The sequence below is a fragment of the Phasianus colchicus genome, chromosome Z (genome assembly GCF_987193195.1).
Source record: "Phasianus colchicus chromosome Z, bPhaCol1.hap1.1, whole genome shotgun sequence".
NCBI lineage: Eukaryota > Metazoa > Chordata > Aves > Galliformes > Phasianidae > Phasianus > Phasianus colchicus.
This window is the reverse complement of record NC_143476.1, coordinates 2,961,679-2,975,296: the sequence shown is the minus strand read 5'-3', so window position 1 is coordinate 2,975,296 and position 13,618 is coordinate 2,961,679. Positions and strand designations below refer to the sequence as shown.

The window sequence follows — 13,618 nt, the reverse complement described above, 5'->3', positions numbered from 1 at the left end:
ACCTTTGCCATGTCTGGCAGAGGTTGCAGCTCTTTCTATTGCATCCCTCTAGCTTTCAAGTCAAGAGCTCCTGTGTCACACAAGGAAAAGCAATCTTTTACCTGCTGTGCCATGCTCATGGCAGCAGCAATGCAGATGCCAGCAGCTGATGCCCACAAGGACAGCCAGCCTGGACTTATTTTCATTACATATCCTTATCCTGATGTCCTTCTACAGGCTGGAATATTTCTCCCTCTGAGCAGCAGAGGGCAGGATGGGTCCAAGGCGAGGGCACACTCTGCTCTTTATCTGGCACACAAAGAGAAAGAGAAAATGAAAACCAGATGTGTTTCCCTGCCCATGGCAAACACCAGACTTTCCATCCTTACAGTCCTTCCTGACATCAGCAGCAACTGAAACAACATCCCACTCACCTTTGCCATGTCTGGCAGAGGTTGCAGCTCTTTCTATTGCATCCCTCTAGCTTTCAAGTCAAGAGCTCATGTGTCACACAAGGAAAAGCAATCTTTTACCTGCTGTGCCATGCTCATGGCAGCAGCAATGCAGATGCCAGCAGCTGATGCCCACAAGGACAGCCAGCCTGGACTTATTTTCATTACATATCCTTGTCCTGATGTCCTTCTACAAGCTGGAACATTTCTCCATCTCAGCAGAAGAGGGCAGGATGGGTCCAAGGTGAGGGCACACTCTGCTCTTTATCTGGCACTCAAAGAGAAAGAGAAAATGAAAACCAGATGTGTTTCCCTCCCCATGGCAAACACCAGCCTTTCCATCCTTACAGTCCTTCCTGACATCAGCACTAACTCAAACAACATCCCACTCACCTTTGCCATGTCTGGCAGAGGTTGCAGCTCTTTCTATTGCATCCCTCTAGCTTTCAAGTCAAGAGCTCCTATGTCACACAAGGAAAAGCAATCTTTTACCTGCTGTGCCATGCCCATGGCAGCAGCAATGCAGATGCCAGCAGCTGATGCCCACAAGGACAGCCAGCCTGGACTTATTTTCATTACATATCCTTGTCCTGATGTCCTTCTACAAGCTGGAACATTTCTCCATCTCAGCAGAAGAGGGCAGGAGAGTTCCAAGGTGAGGGCACACTCTCCTCTTTTTCTGGCACACAAACACAAAGAGAAGATGAAAACAAGATGTGTTTCCCAGCCCATGGCAAACACCAGCCTTTCCATCCTTACAGTCCTTCCTGACATCAGCAGCAACTGAAACAACATCCCACTCACCTTTGCCATGTCTGGCAGAGGTTGCAGCTCTTTCTATTGCATCCCTCTAGCTTTCAAGTCAAGAGCTCCTGTGTCACACAAGCAAAAGCAATCTTTTACCTGCTGTGCCATGCTCATGGCAGCAGCAATGCAGATGCCAGCAGCTGATGCCCACAAGGACAGCCAGCCTGGACTTATTTTCATTACATATCCTTATCCTGATGTCCTTCTACAGGCTGGAATATTTCTCCCTCTGAGCAGCAGAGGGCAGGATGGGTCCAAGGCGAGGGCACACTCTGCTCTTTATCTGGCACACAAAGAGAAAGAGAAAATGAAAACCAGATGTGTTTCCCTGCCCATGGCAAACACCAGACTTTCCATCCTTACAGTCCTTCCTGACATCAGCAGCAACTGAAACAACATCCCACTCACCTTTGCCATGTCTGGCAGAGGTTGCAGCTCTTTCTATTGCATCCCTCTAGCTTTCAAGTCAAGAGCTCCTGTGTCACACAAGGAAAAGCAATCTTTTACCTGCTGTGCCATGCTCATGGCAGCAGCAATGCAGATGCCAGCAGCTGATGCCCACAAGGACAGCCAGCCTGGACTTATTTTCATTACATATCCTTGTCCTGATGTCCTTCTACAAGCTGGAACATTTCTCCATCTCAGCAGAAGAGGGCAGGATGGGTCCAAGGTGAGGGCACACTCTGCTCTTTATCTGGCACTCAAAGAGAAAGAGAAAATGAAAACCAGATGTGTTTCCCTCCCCATGGCAAACACCAGCCTTTCCATCCTTACAGTCCTTCCTGACATCAGCACTAACTCAAACAACATCCCACTCACCTTTGCCATGTCTGGCAGAGGTTGCAGCTCTTTCTATTGCATCCCTCTAGCTTTCAAGTCAAGAGCTCCTATGTCACACAAGGAAAAGCAATCTTTTACCTGCTGTGCCATGCTCATGGCAGCAGCAATGCAGATGCCAGCAGCTGATGCCCACAAGGACAGCCAGCCTGGACTTATTTTCATTACATATCCTTGTCCTGATGTCCTTCTAGAATCTGGGACATTTCTCACTCTGAGCAGCAGAGGGCAGGAGAGTTAGAAGTTGCAGGCACACTCTCCTCTTTTTCTGCCACACAAAGAGAAAATGAAAACCAGATGTGTTTCCCTGCGCATTGCAAACACCAGACTTTGCATCCTTACAGTCCTTCCTGACATCCGCAGCAACTGAAACAACATCCCACTCACCTTTGCCATGTCTGGCAGAGGTTGCAGCTCTTTCTATTGCATCCCTCTAGCTTTCAAGTCAAGAGCTCCTGTGTCACACAAGGAAAAGCAATCTCTTACCTGCTGTGCCATGCTCATGGCAGCAGCCATGCAGATGCCAGCAGCTGATGCCCACAAGGACAGCCAGCCTGGACTTATTTTCATTACATATCTTTGTCCTGATGTCCTTCTAGAAGGTGGGACATTTCTCACTCTGAGCAGCAGAGGGCAGGAGAGTTAGAAGTTGCAGGCACACTCTCCTCTTTTTCTGCCACACAAAGAGAAAATGAAAACCAGATGTGTTTCCCTGCCCATTGCAAACACCAGACTTTGCATCCTTACAGTCCTTCCTGACATCAACAGCAACTGAAACAACATCCCACTCACCTTTGCCATGTCTGGCAGAGGTTGCAGCTCTTTCTATTGCATCCCTCTAGCTTTCAAGTCAAGAGCTCCTGTGTCACACAAGGAAAAGCAATCTTTTACCTGCTGTGCCATGCTCATGGCAGCAGCAATGCAGATGCCAGCAGCTGATGCCCACAAGGACAGCCAGCCTGGACTTATTTTCATTACATATCTTTGTCCTGATGTCCTTTTCGAAGATTGGACATTTCACCCTCTGAGCAGCAGAGGGCAGGATGGGTCCAAGGTTAGGGCACACTCTCCCCTGTTTATCTGGCACTCAAAGAGAAAGAGAAAATGAAAACCAGATGTGTTTCCCTGCCCATGACAAACACCAGCCTTTCCATCCTTACAGTCCTTCCTGACATCAGCACTAATTGAAACAACATCCCACTCACCTTTGCCATGTCTGGCAGAGGTTGCAGCTCTTTCTATTGCATCCCTCTAGCTGTCAAGTCAAGAGCTCCTGTGACACAAGGAAAAGCAATCTTTTACTAGCTTTGCCATGCTCATGGCAGCAGACGTCCAGATGCCAGCAGCTGATGCCCACAAGGAAAGCCAGCCTGGACTTATTTTCATTACATATCTTTGTCCTGATGTCCTTCTAGAAGCTGGGACATTTCTCACTCTGAGCAGCAGAGGGCAGGAGAGTTAGAAGTTGCAGGCACACTCTCCTCTTTTTCTGCCACACAAAGAGAAAATGAAAACCAGATGTGTTTCCCTGCCCATTGCAAACACCAGACTTTCGATCCTTACAGTCCTCCTGACATCAACAGCAACTGAAACAACATCCCACTCACCTTTGCCATGTCTGGCAGAGGTTGCAGCTCTTTCTATTGCATCCCTCTAGCTTTCAAGTCAAGAGCTCCTGTGTCACACAAGGAAAAGCAATCTTTTACCTGCTGTGCCATGCTCATGGCAGCAGCAATGCAGATGCCAGCAGCTGATGCCCACAAGGACAGCCAGCCTGGACTTATTTACATTACATATCTTTGTCCTGATGTCCTTCTAGAAGCTTGGACATTTCTCCCTCTGAGCTGCAGAGAGCTGGATGGGTCCAAGGCGAGGGCACACTCTGCTCTTTATCCGGCACTCAAAGAGAAATAGAAAATGAAAATAAGATGTGTTTCCCAGCCCATGGCAAACACCAGACTTTCCATCCTTACAATCTTCCTGACTTCAGGAATAATTGAAACAACATCCCACTCACCTTTGCCACGTCTGGCAGAGGTTGCAGCTCTTTCTACTGCATCCCTCTAGCTTTCAAGACAAGAGCTCCTGTGTCACACAAGGAAAAGCAATCTTTTACCTGCTGTGCCATGCTCATGGCAGCAGAAGTCCAGATGCCAGCAGCTGATGCCCACAAGGACAGCCAGCCTGGACTTATTTTCATTACATACCTTTGTCCTGATGTCCTTCTAGAAGCTGGAACATTTCTCCATCTCAGCAGAAGAGGGCAGGAGGGGTCCAAGGTGAGGGCCCACTCTCCTCTTTATCTGGCACTCAAAGAGAAAGAGAAAATGAAAACAAGATGTGTTTCCCAGCCCATGACAAACACCAGCCTTTCCATCCTTACAGTCCTTCCTGACATCAGCACTAACTGAAACAACATCCCACTCACCTTTGCCATGTCTGGCAGAGGTTGCAGCTCTTTCTATTGCATCCCTCTAGCTTTCAAGTCAAGAGCTCCTGTGTCACACAAGGAAAAGCAACCTTTTACCTGCTTTGCCATGCTCATGGCAGCAGCAATGCAGATGCCAGCAGCTGATGCCCACAAGGAAAGCCAGCCTGGACTTATTTACATTACATATCTTTGCCCTGATGTCCTTCTACAAGCTGGAACATTTCTCCATCTCAGCAGAAGAGGGCAGGATGGTTCCAACGTGAGGGCACACTCTCCCCTGTTTATCTGGCACTCGAAGAGAAAGAGAAAATGAAAACCAAATGTGTTTCCCTGCCCATGGCAAACACCAGCCTTTCCATCCTTACAGTCCTTCCTGCCATCAGCACTAATTGAAACAACATCCCACTCACCTTTGCCTAATCTGGCAGGGAGGTGATGCTCTTTCTAATATACCCCTCTTGCTTTGAATTCACCAGTGCTTGTGTCACACAAGGAAATGCAACATTCCTGCTGTTCTGCCATTCCCATAGCAACAACTATGCAGATGCGAGCAGCTGATGCCCACAAGGACAGCCAACCTGGACTTATTTTCATTACATATCTTTGTCCTGTAGTCCCTCTAGAAGGTTGAACGCTTCTCCATCTCTGCTGCAATGGTCAAAAAGGGTCCAAGTTTAGGGCACACTCTCCTCATGGCCTCTTCCACTCAAAGACAAAGGGAACATGAAAACCAGAAGTTTTTCTTTGCCCATGGCAGACACTAGCCTTTCCATCCTGACAGTCCTTCCTACAATCACCTGGAATTGAAACAATATCCCCCACATCTCTTTTTTGAACTTATTCATGCATGAATAATAATAATGAGAATTTTTCTGTAAATCTTATTTCTGCATGGAAACGATCTGATAACCGGAGCTTTTTTCTCTAAAACAATCCAGGAAATTTGCATTGCTTATCTATGTACGCAAAATGTTTTTGCCATTCATCTCAAATATCAATACATCTGGCAAAATAAGATAGAAAAAGTATTTACAGACATTTTTGGACATAGATTACTTCTGGTCAAGTGGGAAAGAATCCCTAAGCTGCAATCATGAAATACTTTTATCACTTTCTCTGATTTAGCCAGTGTTACTAAAAGGGAAATAAGACACAGGCTTTTTAAAGCAGCTGCCAATTTAAGAATGATAATAAGTTTTATTATTCTTGGCTAAGATCAAAGTCCCCCATTTCAGGATTATCTCCAGCTCATCAAGTATAATTAACAGTTTTGGATAGCCACATTATTATATAGCAATATTGTCTTCCTGCAAGGAATTTCATTGTTTTGACACGTGCCACAGGTTGTTAATAGATTGCCTGATTACCATTTATTTTTTTTATTGGCTTATGATGACCACAGAAAATTATACAGCAGCACCATAAAAACTTTAAATCCTATCCCATGTATCTGCACTCATACGAAAATCATATTGGAAAGCATTGGTGAAACTAAGATTACAAAATAAAGCAGAGGACAATTTCAGTGAAAGCCTGCAGTTTTACAGCTCTGCCCATTTCAAACCCCTGAAGACATCCACGGGTTTCCTGCTGTGGGACACAGGCACTCACCTGCAGCTCAGCACTGCCTGCTCATGCCTGTGCACACCTTCAGGCTGGAACCAAGGAAATCCTCAGCAAAGACATCAGTACACTTTTGTTATGACGACTTTCATAAAGAAGCATCAAATATTTCTTCACGAGAAATACTGCAAGTCCCTTTGACACTAGCCCTTATTTTAAATGTTTAGATTTATGCTTCATTCAGGCGTGCTGTCACTCCCAAAAAGATTTTTATTCTTTTGCTTTTCATTCTGAGGAACACAGTGATTTCTGCCTTGTTTACTGACTGTAGGCACAGCAATACTCCTGCACCTTCAGGGAAACAGCAAATCCATCTCTTTCACACCCTACTTCTATCAAGCTCATTCACCTTACAAGGTATTTATTGCAAGCAGCTCTTCCAGAAATGGAGATTAACAGAGCCTGCAACCCAGGACACCTCAGTAAGCCAGTACTTTTCATCTCCTGAAGGTGTAGGTAGACACAGAGCTGGAACATCTTTTCCAGAGCTGTGTGATGCTATCTCATCTGTGTTCCCTTACTGTTGACTCAGTGTCACTTCTTATCTAACCTGGTTGCATCCCAGGATTTCTGGTGCCAAAAATAAACTGACAGCTTTCATCACTAGTTAAAAGGAAACTGCAATGGGAAAAGCAATTTTTCTGATTTCTCTGTTGATCAAAGATGCTTCCTGCAAGCCTGATGCGGTAGAAACAATATCAGCTTTAGAATGACAGTCATTAGAGCAGAATCCTTTCACTGATGAAATCCCACAGTCCTGATTCATACAACACTGACACTGGAGGACACAGTAGTTTAGATGAGAGCGCATTAAAAATGACTAAGTTAAGGTCTCAGCAAAGAGTGACAAGTATGAAAAAAAGAGGTTGCAGAAACTGCTTCAGTTTGGCACTCTGGCATAAAGTATGACAACACACAACCTGCCTGTGCAGTTCCAGAAGCAGAAGAAAGCCGTCAACCAAGACTTGTTCTCATCTGCTCTGAAAGTCCACTGGGACAAGGCCACTTTTCTCTGACGTGCTTCCAGAAGTATCACTTCTGAGCACTGTGCCAGGGAGTTACAAGATACTGTTTGTGTGTACAGAGGAGAAAAAGACGTCTGTCTGGAAACAGACTTGGTGAAGGAGAAGCAGCATTTTCCAGAGTACTTCAGAAAGAACTGAGCACTGCCCCAAGAGCTTCAGAGCGGCAGGCTGTCACAGTGTGCCAACCAGCTCAGCTGTGAGTTGGCACTGAAGCTGCACCACAGGGAGAACAAAGCCCCCTGTGCACCCTTGGAGAGCCAAGGGTTGGAGATTCATGAACCTTGAGCTCCTTTCCAACCCGGGCCATGCTGTGATTCTGGGATTCTCACCTTTGCCTCATCTGGCAGAGGGAGGCAGCTCTTTCTCTTGTCTCCCTATGGCTGTCAGGTCACCAGGGCCAGTGTCACACAGGGAACTGCAAACACTGTGTGTGCTGTGCCCTGCCCATGGCAGCACAGAGGCAGCTGCCAGCAGCTGATGCCCACAAGGACAGCCAGCCTGGACTTCCTTTGATTCCTTCCCTTTGGATCAGCGTCCTTCAGGAAGACGGAACATCTCTCCAGCTGAGCAGCAGAGGACAGCAGGGCTTCGTTGTCTGGGCATGTTCTCTTCTGGCCCTCTGGCCCTCACAGACACAGGAGGAGGACACAGAGGCTGCTGTAACACAGCCAGCCCTGCCTCTCAGGTCAGCTCTCAGGCCATCCTCTCTCCCCTCAGCAGCAGCTCACTGTTCTGCACTCCTCTGGCCTGGGCTGGCAGAGGTGTGCAGCAGTTCTGCTGATCTCCCAGTGCTGGCCATGTCTGCAGTGCCTGTGTGAAAGACACAGGAAGCTGCCAGCATTGCACTGCTCTGCTGTGCCCCTGCCATCACCGAGTTTGCTGTCAGCAGCTGCTGCTACACGTCCATTCAGGCACAGGCCTTTCCTTCCTGGCCCTCTTTCCCCCCTCTCTCCTCTGCTCTCTCTCGTGCTCCCCTTTGGCCTGGGCTGGCTGAGCAGTGCAGGCCTTGTTGTTGCTCCCTGGGCCAACTACGTCACGGTTCCCCGTGACTCTGCCAGCTGCTCTGACACAGCGACTGCGTCCTCAGTGTGGATTCCAGAATGCGACAGACGTCCAGAGAAGACTTCCAGGGCTGATTGGAACATGCTGCCATCAAGAACTGCCATGGCTCAGGCCCCCTGGGAATCTGCTCACAGCGAAAGCTGCTGTCACTCTGTGTGGGCACAGCCTTGTCTGTGTAGGCCTGCTCACACTGCAGCCCCTGTCTGCACCAGAACCGTGCCGATCCACCTTCTCTTGGCCTCCTTGCCTGCATGGAAAAGGGCAGCTTGGGCTGAAGTCCCTCAACTTTCAGATGGCCGAGTGAAGTCTCTGAGCCCTGGTGACCCACGCAGCTCTCCAGCCTGCTGACCTGCTCTGCTGGGGCTGTCTTAAAAGGCAGAGGGCACGTTATCCTCATGTCCCCACATCCATCCCTCTTAGCATACTGATGGCCAGTTCCTAAAAGGACACCTGCACAATCTCTCTGAATGTTAATCAACACTTAGTTGGTCTGTGCACTGCAGAAATTGCACCTAGGTTTTCAGTGGTGATTAGCTATGTGTTTAGTCAGAGGTGCAATGCTTCTAATGGTGAGAGAAAGAAATTCCCAGTTGTCACCAGGTGGAACACACTTCAGACTGGAATCCTCAAGCAGACTGCAGTCAAGCTTTCTTAATTACTCGTTGTTGTTATCAATTCAGACACATCTCTCAATTCCTGCTTGAATGAACATTCTGTAATGAAAGCAGCACTTTTTACTTCCTTTACAAGTTCTTATCTGAATGCTAAATGCAACATCAATTCACTTCTCACTGGGTTGAACGTTTTAAATATTTGGTAAACATAATGGTTCTAATTCTGACATTTAATATGAAAATATTAAAATTCCTTGTAACTACTTTTTTGTTAGAATGCCAGATGCTAAAGGGATGAAGTGGCACAAGAAAGCAAAATGTCTCTGCTGATGGCAGGAAGGACTGTAAGGATGGAAAGGCTGGTGTTTGCCATGGGCAGGGAAACACTGCTGGTTTTCTTGTTCCCTTTGTCTTTGAGTGCCAGAAAAACAGAGGAGAGCGTGCCCTCACCTTGGACCCCTCCTGCCCTCTGCTGCTGAGATGGAGAAATGTCCCACCTCCTACAAGGACATCAGGACAAAGATAAGTAATCAAAGTATTTCCAGGCTGGCTGTACTTGTGGGCATCTGTTGCTGGAAAATTTAATGGCAGTAAACTGCCTAGATAATGACAGAATGAGGGTGACAATAGAATGGTACGTAATCACAGTGCAATGAAAAAAGTATGCAGGGTGCAGGAAGGGAGGTGTGGACATTCTGAGTTGCAACTCTGTATTTGCTCCAGAAAGCTCTATCAGAATGGAAGACTGAAGGAAATACTTTGAGTGTTTTTTTAATGTGACTGGATGAAAGATCCATGTGGCAAATTGAATAACTGAGTGGTAAAGGGACATAGATACCTCACTGTTTCATGGAACCTTTCAATTAAGCATCTGAGCACTGTGTACAGGACTTGGGAATATAAGTATTAGAGGATGATGGAATATCTTTATTTGGAAGGGACCTCGAGGATCATGTATTCCACCTCCTGGTTCCACACCGGACCTCCTATGGGTCAAGCCCTGTGTCTGAGAGCATTGTGCAAATGCTCTTTGGCCTTTGTCAGCTCAGTGCCAAACCACTGCCCTGGGGAGCCAGTGCCAAATTCCATGTATCTAGGTCATCCTACAGAATGATGCCAAGAACAGTTATAGAGATCGACTTACAAACAAAATTCTTGTCTTGAATTAATGGTACACTCACCATTTAAAAAAAAAAAAAAAAGAAAAAAAAAAAGGAAATAATAGAGAAAAAAAAAAAAGAAAAAGAAAAAGAAAAAGAAAAAAAGAAGAAAAAAAATGAAAAAAAAAAATCAGAGCCATATTCTTACACTGGCATTTTACAGTATTGTCAGATTTTTGTAATTCTGTTTTGTCATATAAGATTCTCTCATCATGAAATAATGACCAAATTCTCTTTTCAGATCTAAACATACAAATGCTAAAGGCAGCAGTGCTGTTCAAGAGTACACTACCAGCTCAAACACTGCTTTGGCTATAAAACTGAAGGTAGTAAGGAATTTTATCAAGGAGTTTGAAGAAAACATGCAAGTGTAGATTTAAAAGCAACCTGTATTGTTACTTAGAGTTTGATATAGTGTAATCGAATGCACAGTACTTGTAACGTGTGTTTTACAAAATGCTGTGCAATGTAGGCATCTATTAAGATGAATGCTGCAAGTTCTAATATGTCCATGACCTTTTCAAACTGTTCCTTACTCCTACACATCACTACGAGTAGTTCTTCTGTCAGGAAGGATCACATGAGTAATTAACCTGTGACCTTAAGTTTGGAATTAACTGCATACAGTGGAAGTAAGAGCTGTGGGTTATTTTGCTCTTTCAGTGTTGAGCAGCCGAGGTGTTTTGTTTTGGAGGGTGGACAGTGATGGGACAAGTGGGGAATGGCTTTAGACTGAGACGGGGGGTGTTGAGGTTTAGGTTGGATGTGAAGAGGAAGTTTTTCAGCCAGAGGGTGGTGAGGCACTGGAACAGGTTGCCCAGGGAGGCTGTGGATGCCCCATCCCTGCAGGCATCCAAGGCCAGGCTGGATGTGGCTCTGGGCAGCCTGGGCTGCTGGTTGGCAGGTTAGAAAGCCCACAGGACTTTATTGCAGCCCTGGGTGCAGGGGGATCACTGCACCTAGCATGCACACAGAAGAGCTGGAGCACACAGGTGATGTACATTCCACTTGTGAACATTCCTGCAATTCCAGAGAGCGTGCGCCTGTTCCAATCACTGTTGCACAGATTAAAAACTGATTGCAGATGAGCTGTTTTGGTATGGGGTTCTTGCCAACGGTCTGCAGTGGCTGTGTGATTCCTCAAGGAGTTGCTCTCCAGCCCAAAGGTCATGTCCTAAGTCGACCAGATCCCGTTTGTGTCCAGAAATGGCTGACAACAGATCAGCTGCTGGTCAAGTTTCTAACATCACACTGGCCTTGCTCCAGTGTCTGCGTCATCAGCCCCAGCACATACGGTGCACCTCTTCAAGGCTTTGCAACACTGAGACTCTGCACTTGGGCTCCAGACATCCTGCTGCACCAAGAGGTTATTCTAGCATAACCACGATTATAGGCAGTGTTTAGACAAGCTCTTACAGGAAAACCATGAACACAAGGCTAAAGAGAGACTAAGTGATGCACTGTGCAGGAATACTCATGGAAGTCTTCACAGTGCAGGAGTCTGATCTGATTACAGATGCTGTGCTTTAAGTACCCCTTATCATATCTTTTTTTTCACTGTTGTGCAGGGGTTGGACTCAGTGATCTCTGGAGGCTGGAGATGCTGTTTGCTAATGGAAGATGGAGAGAGGGAAAGCAAGTAAAAGGCATGCTGTGCATAGCCACCACATGACATCTGCACCATTTCCCCCTGCACCAAGGAGGAGCAGCTCACAAGCTTGGCCTGGGCCAGGGAAGGGAGCAGACAAACATCTGGACCGACCCCAAACGAGCTGGTTCTGCAGGTTGGGTGTCTGCTGCTGCTTGTCTCACATCCTGCTGCTCAGCGGTAGATTTGTTCCTGCTCAGTGCTAACAGGAAACTCACACAGCATTTCTGTTTCAGCTGTGCCAACGCTTTGATCCCTTGCTGCTTGGATGGGGCGTTTGAAGAAGGATGCCTGTGCTGATGTCCAGCCAGGCTTTGGGGATGAGTCTCCACACCAGGGTACGACTGACAGGACTGAGGGTTGGGGATCCAGCCAGGTCGAGTCCAGTGTGCTTAGCTCTTGTTCTTAGTGCTTGTTTTTGCTCAGGAGGGCAGGAGGTGAACCTCGTGAACCAATGCCTGCAGACGGGGTTTGCAGAGAAAGAGGTCCTGCAGGCCTTGTGTGACAGCCACGGAGCTGCAGCGAGGCTGCATCCGTGTAAAACACCAGAGATCCACGGAGGTGTGAAGGGGAGCTGTGGGCTGCAGTCACGCAGGAAGGGATGTGCATGCTCGGGGTTTGGTTGTTGTGTGTGTGTTAAGTGACTGTGATACCACTGCTGGGTCAGTGTGAGTGTACGGAACAAGTGTGACAGCCTTTTTGATGGAGCCCTGTGAAAGGAGTCCTATGGACTTGAGATCCAACTATCAGCCCGTGGGCATCATCCAGGAGTTGGGGTAGGGGATGAGGCAAGGGAAGTTGGGCTAAGAAAGGGATAAAGCAGTCTGGCAGTAGTTCTGTGTTTCTCCCATCTCCTGCTTTATTTCCTTCCAGGTGAAATAGATGGGTGCTGCAACATGCCCTTGAATGTAACAAAAGCCACTCTAGTGTGGATTTGACATGGGCCCAGCACTGCAAGGTACGCTGCTGGGAGGAAGCGTCCATCTGGCTGAGGGCAGGAAGGCCCTCCAGAGGGATGCACTGAGGCCAGTTGTGCGAGGCTCAACAAGAGCAAGCGCCAGGTCCTGCGCTTTGGTCATGACGACCCCGTGCCAGCTTCTCCAGGATTTGGCTGGGGTAGAATTCCAAGCAGCCCCTGATTCCAGAACGTTGGGCTGGGCTGTTGAAATCTTCTGCCCTTGTGCCTGGTCTTGCCTCCCCACCCTGTGCGTCGTGGTGGAGCAGCCTGGTGGCCCTCAGTGATGTCATAAGGGCTAGAATGAGGGGAGGAGCAGTGCGTGCTGCGTCCCTTCATTGGAGCGCTGGAGCTCTGACTGAGCAGCTCGCTTGTTGCACTTGTGCACCGACTGCGTCCCTTTGTCTTCACACCGTCCTGTGCAGCACCTTGTAGGTAAGCTGAGACAGTGTGGGAGAGACGGGGGGACAGTGAGTGCTGAGAACTGCTGGCTGGCGGAGCTCATAGGATCACATTATCTCCATCAGCAGAGGGGTGGCCATGAGGGACAGGGAGGTGATCGTCCCCCCCTGCTCTGCTCTTGTGAGGCCCCAGCTGCAGTACAGTGTCCAGAAAGACAGGGAGCTGTTGGAGAGGGTCCAGAGGCGAGCCACAGAGATGATCAGGGGACAGGAGCACCTCCCCTGCAAAGACAGGCTGAGGGAGCTGGGCTTGTTCAGCCTGGAGAAATGAAGGCTGTGGGGTGACCTCATGGCAGCCTTCAGTACCTAAAGGGAGCCTAAAAAGAGGAGGGGAATCAACTCTTTGAAAGGGTAGATAACAGCAGGACAAGGGGAAATGGTTTTAAGTTGAAAACTTAAGTTTTTAAGTTGAGGGAGGGCAGATTTTGGATTTTCCGTCGTAGTCTTTGCTAAACCGTGGAAGCAAACTGACCTGCTCTTTCTCTCTCCTCTCTCCACCCTCTGCCTGCTTCCCTGCTGCAGCTTTTGCTCGTGGAAGATCAGAGCAAAGTGACAAGGAACGGC

The 13,618-nt window shown here is 47.7% G+C and overlaps 1 protein-coding gene across 1 annotated transcript in view; it reads left to right on the top strand.

Moving 5' to 3' along the window:
• Window positions 1-13,618, top strand: part of LOC149912216 (rho GTPase-activating protein 32-like) — a 336,632-nt gene that overhangs the window by 183,717 nt on the left and 139,297 nt on the right. The gene's annotated exons all lie outside the window — the stretch shown is intronic.